Source organism: Tupaia chinensis, unplaced genomic scaffold (assembly GCF_000334495.1).
Source record: "Tupaia chinensis unplaced genomic scaffold, TupChi_1.0 Scaffold000081_1, whole genome shotgun sequence".
Lineage (NCBI taxonomy): Eukaryota > Metazoa > Chordata > Mammalia > Scandentia > Tupaiidae > Tupaia > Tupaia belangeri.
Window position 1 is genome coordinate 7,224,830 of NW_006159542.1, and position 8,489 is coordinate 7,233,318.

The 8,489-nt window shown below is 41.3% G+C and overlaps 1 pseudogene; it reads right to left on the reverse strand.

Moving 5' to 3' along the window:
- Positions 1-6,109: 6,109 nt before the first annotated feature.
- LOC106734175 (nucleolin-like) lies at positions 6,110-8,223 on the reverse strand (annotated as a pseudogene).
- Positions 8,224-8,489: the final 266 nt, after the last annotated feature.

The window sequence follows — 8,489 nt, forward strand, 5'->3', positions numbered from 1 at the left end:
AAAATGTCCTGCCTCCAAAGAATTAATTTGTCAAATAGGATGGGAAGGTGGCAAACCTAGGAATGTGGGTATCAAGTGCCTGGAACAACAAAAACCCAGCTGTGTGTCCCTGTGGTGTACACGCTGGTGTGTGTGATGTGTGTGAGCATCTCTTGTACACACATGGGTACACAGTTCTGCACAAGCTCATCCTTATTACAGGAATGAGCCTAGGATGTATTTACCCTGTTGATGACCTAGACCGCCATTCCTTGGATGTGGGCAAGGGGCAGGAATCATCTTTTATTCTCTTTTGGTTACTTTTAAAGCATACTTCTTCTGTATCTTTCTTACTTTTAATATCCATCCCTGGACTTTGTGTGTTCCAAATAATTGTGATGCTGAGAAGTGAAGTTCATTTTATGAGATCTTCATGCACTGTAATCTCCTTTTGGTAGATGTTTAAGAGTATTAAAATCTCATTTAAATGTGACATATAAAAGACATAAATATTATTGGATGCTTACAATTATGTCCATGAGCATCACCCAAAAAGTTTATTAAAATGCAGATCTCTGGCAAACAACTTTGGGTACAGAAATCGGACCTATGACAGGGCCCTAGGATCCCAATCTTTTTTTTTTTTTCTTCTTTTTTTGGAGAGGTTTTTGCTATAGGGCACATGCGCTCGCCAGACAGACAGACAGAGACAGAGAGACAGAAAGCGAGAAATCACCCCCCAGGGGGGATGGCCATGTCGCAATCCCTTCTCCATTCTCCTCTCGGGATCTTGGGCACACACGCACACGTGCCCAGCGTGAGTTTAAGCCACCGGGTCCAGGACTCAAACTGCAGTCAACTACGTGGGAGTCCAGCGACATAGCCATTATGCTAACTGCTGGTCCTTAGGATCTCAATCTTAATCTTTATTCCAGATAAGTCTGGTTACACAATCAGGGACCCAGTGTCACATCATTTTGGGATGGTTCTACCTCTTACACTTGAGAAAGAAGAGGAAATATCCTTCACCAGACTACAGGGGTGGATTGACAATTGACTTTGGAATCAGGCTCCAAACCTCAAATCCTCTTATCCAGTTTCCTTACACTTTTCTTACCTAGTCTATAAAATGAAGAAATAACGTCTACCTCATTGGGTTGCTGAAAAGTTTAAAGGAAAAAAATATATGTAAAGCATGTGCTCAGAAGCTTCAAGGGACCTCAGGAAATGGTATTTTAGTTCCTCTTCATCTCTCTCACAACACTATCTAAGTGCTTTCGGGTCTTTCCAAGACCAGAAAGAAGGCCTAGTATGTAGTAAAGTCTCATATTCTTATTAAGGAAATGCATAATGGCGGGATTCTCAAAGAACATTTTTTTAGTTTAAAAAAAAATTGTCTGGATCTGGCCACAAGAGAAGGATTTGGCTAATTCCTTCCAGATAAATAGGAGAGAAGATGAAGACTAGGGAACTCCAAAGGAAGCAGTCCAGAAAAAGAAACTGGAGATATCTCTACCACCTGGGAACCTTTAAGGAGTTAATTCTTCTCTCTGAAAATGTGTTTTCCCATGAATAAGCAGACCTATCTACTTTATGCTTAACACACACACATGCACAAAACAAAACAGACTTAACAGAACTTAACAGTTCCTTAGGGAGATGGCATAATGAAGAGCATAGTCTAGAGCACAGAAGTGAAGTCAGATTGCTCAATTTTTTATTCTGGCTCTAACCCTTCTTTGCTGTGTGACCTTTAGAAAGTTACTCAATCTCTCTGAGCCTTAGCTCATTTGTCTACAAAACTGGATGAATGTGGGGCCTGACTTATTGGACCAATGGAGTCAATGACAAACTCCACGGAAATGTTTAGTGTTATGCCTAGCCCAGCAACAGCATTCATCAAGGATCATCTTTAGTGTGTGTGTGTGTGTGTGTGTGTGTGTGTGTGTGTGTGTTTCTGGATTTCTTTAGATAAGTTCTAAGCCCCACATTTTATCTCTGTAAAGGAGATTGCAAGCACAGCTCCCTCATAAAGTACTGATCCATGTAATGTTCGCATGCACAAACAAGAATGAACTGAAGAAAATATCCAAATAATCCGTGTAGCCATTCCAGCAGTGTAGTCTTCTCAAGACAGAAGGCATTGTTAGGTCTATGTGTTAGGTACACGTTCTGTTAAGAGACAGAGTGACCTGGCTCTGCTTTCTGGCTACGTGGACACTTTTGAATAGAGGCTAGATTGAAAAATCTCCCTCAAAAAAGGATCCAAAAGAAAGAAAGACACAGAGATGAGCCATACAGTGTGCAAGGAGTTTTACACTTGGTATATCATAACCTTAACGCCCTTTCCTTTCCCCAGTTATTACCTTATGCTGATTACAAATGGTAGCCAGCTTTTAAAGGTATCGTTGGATACATACCAAACCCTTGGCTTCATGTGGCTTCCTTACGTGCCGCTCACCTTTAGCCAGAGGCAGCTGCTGCTTATCCTCTCAAGAGAGTCCTTAGCCTCAACAAAAAGAGAATCTTGATTACTGATACTACTTTCCCTTACTTCTACATTTTACTTCACAGTTCTAAGTCACCTTTTCTGATCCCTCCTATATCAGTCAAGATGAGTTATATTGGGAACCAGCAGTTAGCGTAATGGCTATGTCGCTGGACTCCCACATAGTCGACTGAGGTACACATCCCGGACCCGGTGGCTTAGAACTCATGCCGGGCGCATGTGCGTGCATGCCCAAGATCCCAAGAGGAGAATGGAGGAGAAGGGATTGCGGCGTGACCATCCACCCTGGGGGGTGATTTCTCGCTTTCTGTCTCTATGTCTCTCTCTGTCTGTTTGGCAAACGCATGAGCCCTATGGCAAAAACCTCCCCCCCCCAAAAAAAAAAAAGATGAGTTATATTCTAACAAACAACTCTGAGAGCTTAGTTCTTTAAAAGACAAACATTTACTTCTTACTCATGCATCCATAATGGGACATTGGCTGATGGAGCAGCTACCAACTTTAATGTTGCTTGTCTCTGTAGCAGAAGACAACGAGCTCTGGAGGGCCTCATCATGACAATAAATACTCCATCAACAAAAGATACTCGCATCTCAGCGACCACAACTAATTACTAGGTTCATATGCTCCTATAAAGGGACATGAAAAAGCATGCTTCTATATGATCAAGAGGCATAGAATGATCAATATTTAATAGAGGTAATGACTGCTGCTTTTCCTAAAATAATTTATTTATTCATTCAAAACATATCTCTGTACTGAGCATCTACTATGGCCTAAGCAATGGGCTTGCCTCCACAGAATTCCTAGTGAGAGAGGAAAACTAATAACCTGACACATGTTCTGACCAGGGAAACAGAGTATGTATTTAAGTGTAGCAGGACATCATGGTATTGAGACTGGAGAAAGTTTTCTGGACAGGACAACACATTAGCCAAACCTCGAAGGATAAATTGAAGGGCTAAAATACAATGTTCAAGGCAGTGGATCCATCACTGGCAAAGTCATACCCAGGCAAGTGAGCACAGCCTATTTGTATAACCAAACTTTTGATATAATTAAAGTGTTGGACTTGACAAGGAGTCTGGTAGAAGATAAGACTGACATGGTAAGAAGAGGCATATTCTGAAGTACCTTTCTGTTAAGTCAAAGAAGAAAGCTTGGTCTGGTCTCAATGGAGCATAATTCTAAGATTCTCAGAAGGAGAATTCATGGCCGTTGTTGAAGATAACTCTGAGATTGGTATGGAGAATGGGCTAGTGAAAAGACCAAAGGCCGTTAAGGAGTGGCCAGAATAGAGGTAAGTGATGGACGATGATGACCAGAAATAAAGTACAAGTTGATATTTGGAGAAAAGAAATTAAATTATGCATAGTTTAAAAACCAAAGAAGCACATAGTCTATGACTTTTTAAAATATTCCTTTGTACTTTTTTCCCAGAGAAGTAACAACTCAGATTTTCCCCCAACAGTACTCAAATGTTGGCAATGATAGTTCTTCTTCAGGAAGAAAGACAAGATAGCTCAATTTTTTAGTGTATTTTGCATGTTTTGTGAGACTAGAAAGTGTACTTTACTTCATATTCACTACAGTGTTATGAGGGAAGTCTTAGCTGCATTTACAAGAACACACCAACCTCACAGTGGGAGCTAAAATTTATACCAGCATTCTCTCACTCTAAAACCTATGTTTTTACCCATAAGTTATATTTTGAAGGACAGAATAAACATCTTCAAGATTCAAAGGTGCTGGGCCAGGAGGTGGCATGGTGACAAAGGAGTTGGACTGCCCATGACTGACCAGGTGGCTTGCTTTCTCATTTTCCCCTTCCCTTTCTCTATGGTGAGCACTTGCTCCCTATAGCAAATTTTAAAATAATAATAATTAATAAATAAAATTTAAAATAAATCATTATTTTTTATCATAGCTTAGAACATTTTTTTTTTAATTTTTCTGTAGTCACAGAAGCACAAATCATGATAAAACATTCTGCTTTCCTTTCAATTCCCCAAAGCAAAACAAACAAAAAAAAACAAATATTTGTTAGGAAAAAAAATGATACTGTACATGGGATGAAACAACATAAATTCAAAATTTACAGATAAAGATTAGCTCAATTGCTCCTCTTTAAAACTTCATACGAATATCCAATCAAAACCAAAATGATTATCTCCTTTGAAACATTATTTCTTTGTGTGTGTGTATGTGCATGTGTGTGTGTAGAGTTTATTTATGAAGACACAAGATCAAGCATCCTCCAATTCCCACCCTCCCTGAGACTAGATCTGCAAAAGAATTAAAAAATATAAACATTCTTAGGACAATGTCTCCCTGACGACTCCCACCTCCATCTCTCTCCAGAATCCCACATTTCACAACACAGACATGCAGAACAGGCTTGGGTGAGGGCAGACACTCATGCAATCTCTGACCAGCGAGAGTTCTGGGTATGTGTTTGTTTCCCTTGCCCTTTGTATGATGCCAGCTGATGTTAAAAAGACACAACTCATCAGAGCTTCCCTTTTGGCCCATTTTAAGCTTGGTCTATCTGGGGAAGTGGGTGGAGGTTACCCGATATAACCCACTTCCCCAGTTAGACCAAGCTGAAATGGGCCAAATGGGAAACTATTCTGAGAACAGGTTCTGTCTCCTCAGAAGAGAGTTCCTTTTATAAGGGCAATGCCTCTTCAGCTCTGCTCAAGGTTACAGTCGAGCAGCCTGGTCAAGGAGCAGGGAGCACAGATTGGTTTAGTCCAGTCAGCCGCGAACAGTGGTGGTTCTCCATCACTGGTGGGGAGACAGGGAAGCCTAGTTTCAGAGGTTGAAGGAAATATCCTGATACAATATTGTGTCCTGTTTGTTTGCCCTGGCACATATCCTTCCTTCTGGAACTATAGTTTTCTCTGAGTTGAGAACCCTGCATATGTAGTATGAACTTCTTTCTTTCTTTTTTTCTTTTTGGATAGGTTTCGCTATAGGGCGCGTGTACTTGCCAGACAGACAGAGAGAGACATAGAGACAGAAAGCAAGAAATCACTCCCCAGGGGGGATGGTCACGCCGCAATCTCTTCTCCTCCATTCTCCTCTCAGGATCTTGGGCACTCACGCACACGCGCCCGACATGAGTTTTAAGCCACCGGGTCCGGGACATGAACCGTGGTTGACTACATGGGAGTCCAGCGACATAGCCATTACGCTAACTGCTAGTTTCCTGAACTCTTTCTTCACTACTCATATCCAACTGACTCCACAAGCAAGGCCCGGCAGGGATGGATGAGAGGGTATATCTATGACTTTCCAAGTAGGCCACAGGACTGCACAGTGTCTTGGAATGTCCTCAGAGGGCTCTGTCAGTGATCAGGTAACAGAGTAAAAACTCCAGAGTCCTTTCTTTCAAATGGAAGAGGGAAAGACAGAGGGACAGAAAAACTATTCAAACTTTGTCTTCTTTTCTTATGGTTTATGTTCTCTTCTGCCTCCTCAGAAGCCACATCACCCCCACAAGCCTCCTTGGCCTCTGCCACCAAATCCACCTCTGCCTCTAATGCCTCCACCTTGGTCTCCAAAGCCTCTTCTGCCTCCACTATGACCCTCAAAGCCATCTTCACCCTTGGGCTTGGCCTAGTCTAAGGGCCACCCATCAATTTCACCATCTTTGTTTCCATCAATTTTGCCATCTTCCATGGCTTTCTTGGCAGCTTTGGCATCTTCCTGACTGTTGAAGCCTACAAAACCAAATCTTTCATTTTCCATTTTATTACAGGAATTTAAAGCTCTTTAGCATCTTTAAATGAAGCAAATTCTATAAATACATATGATTTAGATTTGCCATTTTAGGAGACTAGCAGATGGCATAACGGGTATGTCTCTGGACTTTCATGTAGTCAACCGCAGCTCAAGTCCCGGACCCAGTGGCTTAAACTCATGTGCATGCATTGCCGAGATCCTGAGAGGAGAATGGAAGAGAAGGGATTGCGACATGGCCACCCCGCTTAGGGGTGACTTCTCACTTTCTGTCTTTCTGCCACTCTCTGTCTTTCTGGTAAACACACGTGCCCTATAGCAAAAACCTCTCCAGTAAAAAGAAAAAAGAAAGGAAAAACAGAAAGAAAAGAAAGATAAGAAAAAAGAAAACTATGCTAACTGCTGGTCCCAAAACAGAATTTTTGATTCATCACTCCAAGTGCTATTCTTTCTCTGCAGTCTTGATTTTGACCTTTCCTTCTAGTGTAGTATAGAGAAATGGGCCACCCATCAATCTTTACTCCCTGCTTTTCTTCCAAGATTTCCTTTTTTATATATATATTTATATACATTTTATTATTATTCATATACTAAGTCATTATACATCATTTAGATTGTGAAGAGACTTTACCCAGCATGATCTTCCAAGGTTTTCTCTGCATCAACTCCTGTCTTAAATTCAATATAAGGAATACCTTCACTTTTTCCATCTTTACTGATTATTCTGATCTCTGTGGAATCTTCAAATACTTATAATTCATACTGAATGACTTATAGAGGAGAATGTTGGCCAAACATGTTCTTTCATTTCAATCTTTCTTATTGTCTTTTCTTTTTGGTTTTCTAGTTTAATTTCATTGCCAAAGACTTTTAAACCAGTGACTTCCAAAGCTTTTTCCTAAATCTTCAGTAGATTCAAAGTCAACATAGACAAATTTTCTAGACGTACCAATTCCGACAACTACAACAGAGAGATCATTTTTAGCAAAAACATCATTAATACTAATTTTTAATTCAAGAGTAGATTTGTTACTCTTCAGTTTTCCAACAAACGGACAGAAGGATGTAGTTGGTGCTGTGACTTCCACCTTCTGTTTCTTGGCCTCAGTAGCTGCTTTGTGTTTGGTCATTTCCTTCTTTAAATTTCCAGGAGCTTCTATGACAGGCTCTTTTTATTCATCATCCTCATCATCTTCTTCATCATCGTCTTCTTCCTCATCATCATCCTCATCTTCATCCGCATCATCCTCATCTTCATCATCCTCTTCATCTTCATCTTCGGCCACAGTCTTGACTTTCACAGAAACAGCTTTTGCAGGAATTTCCTTTGGCTGGTGTTGTCTCCATAGCTTCTTCTTCTTCAGACTCATCTTCCTCCTCATCATCATAATCCTCATCATCTTCATCCTCATCATCATCCTTTTCCTCCTCTGCTGCTGCTTTCATCACTGTTGGCTTACATTCACCCTCATCCTCTTCCTCCTCATCACTGTCTTCCTTTTTGGCATTCTTGCCATTCTTGACAGCTTTGGTAGGTTCCTCACTATTGAAGTCTGCAAAACTAAACCCTTTGGAGGATCCCATTTTCCAGTCAGTGACTATCCTTGCACAAATAGAGTCATGACTGGGTGACAGCTCCTTCCTTACCAGAAGTTGCTACCAAGGCTTTGCCTGGTGTGGCTCCCTTCTTGGTAGGTGTTATGACTACTTTTGCTGGTGAAACTGTCTTTTTGTGCCTAACTCAACAGCTTAATAACCAATGGTATGGCAGTTGCCGTTTTGCCTGGGGTGACAGCTATTTCCTTAACAGGTGTGGCAACTGCAAACTTTTTTGTTGGGGAAACCATCACCTTCTTTGCTGAAATTGTGGCAGCCTTCTTATCTTTTTTCTGAGGAATAATAATCTCTTCTCCACTACTATCATCATCTTCATTTTCTGTTATTTCCTCATCCTCAACGTCTCCTTCTACCTCCTTTGGAAGACAAGTCATTTTGGGGTCACCATCCTTAGTGAGTTCAACCACGATAGCAGTTTAAGATAGTGGTGTGTGTGTATGTGTGTGTGTTGTGCCCCAGTCGCAAAGTTCCCAAAAGACCACCAGGGAGCCAATCCGATGTAAACACACAAGGGTTGCTTTTATTCGGGTTTGAGCCAGGGCTCCCAATCCCACTGGCACAGCAGGTCAGAATTGAGAGCCCCGGCATTAGTTGGGCTGGATTTTAATTTGGCTGTTGGGGGAGAGGTGGAGGGGTGCTG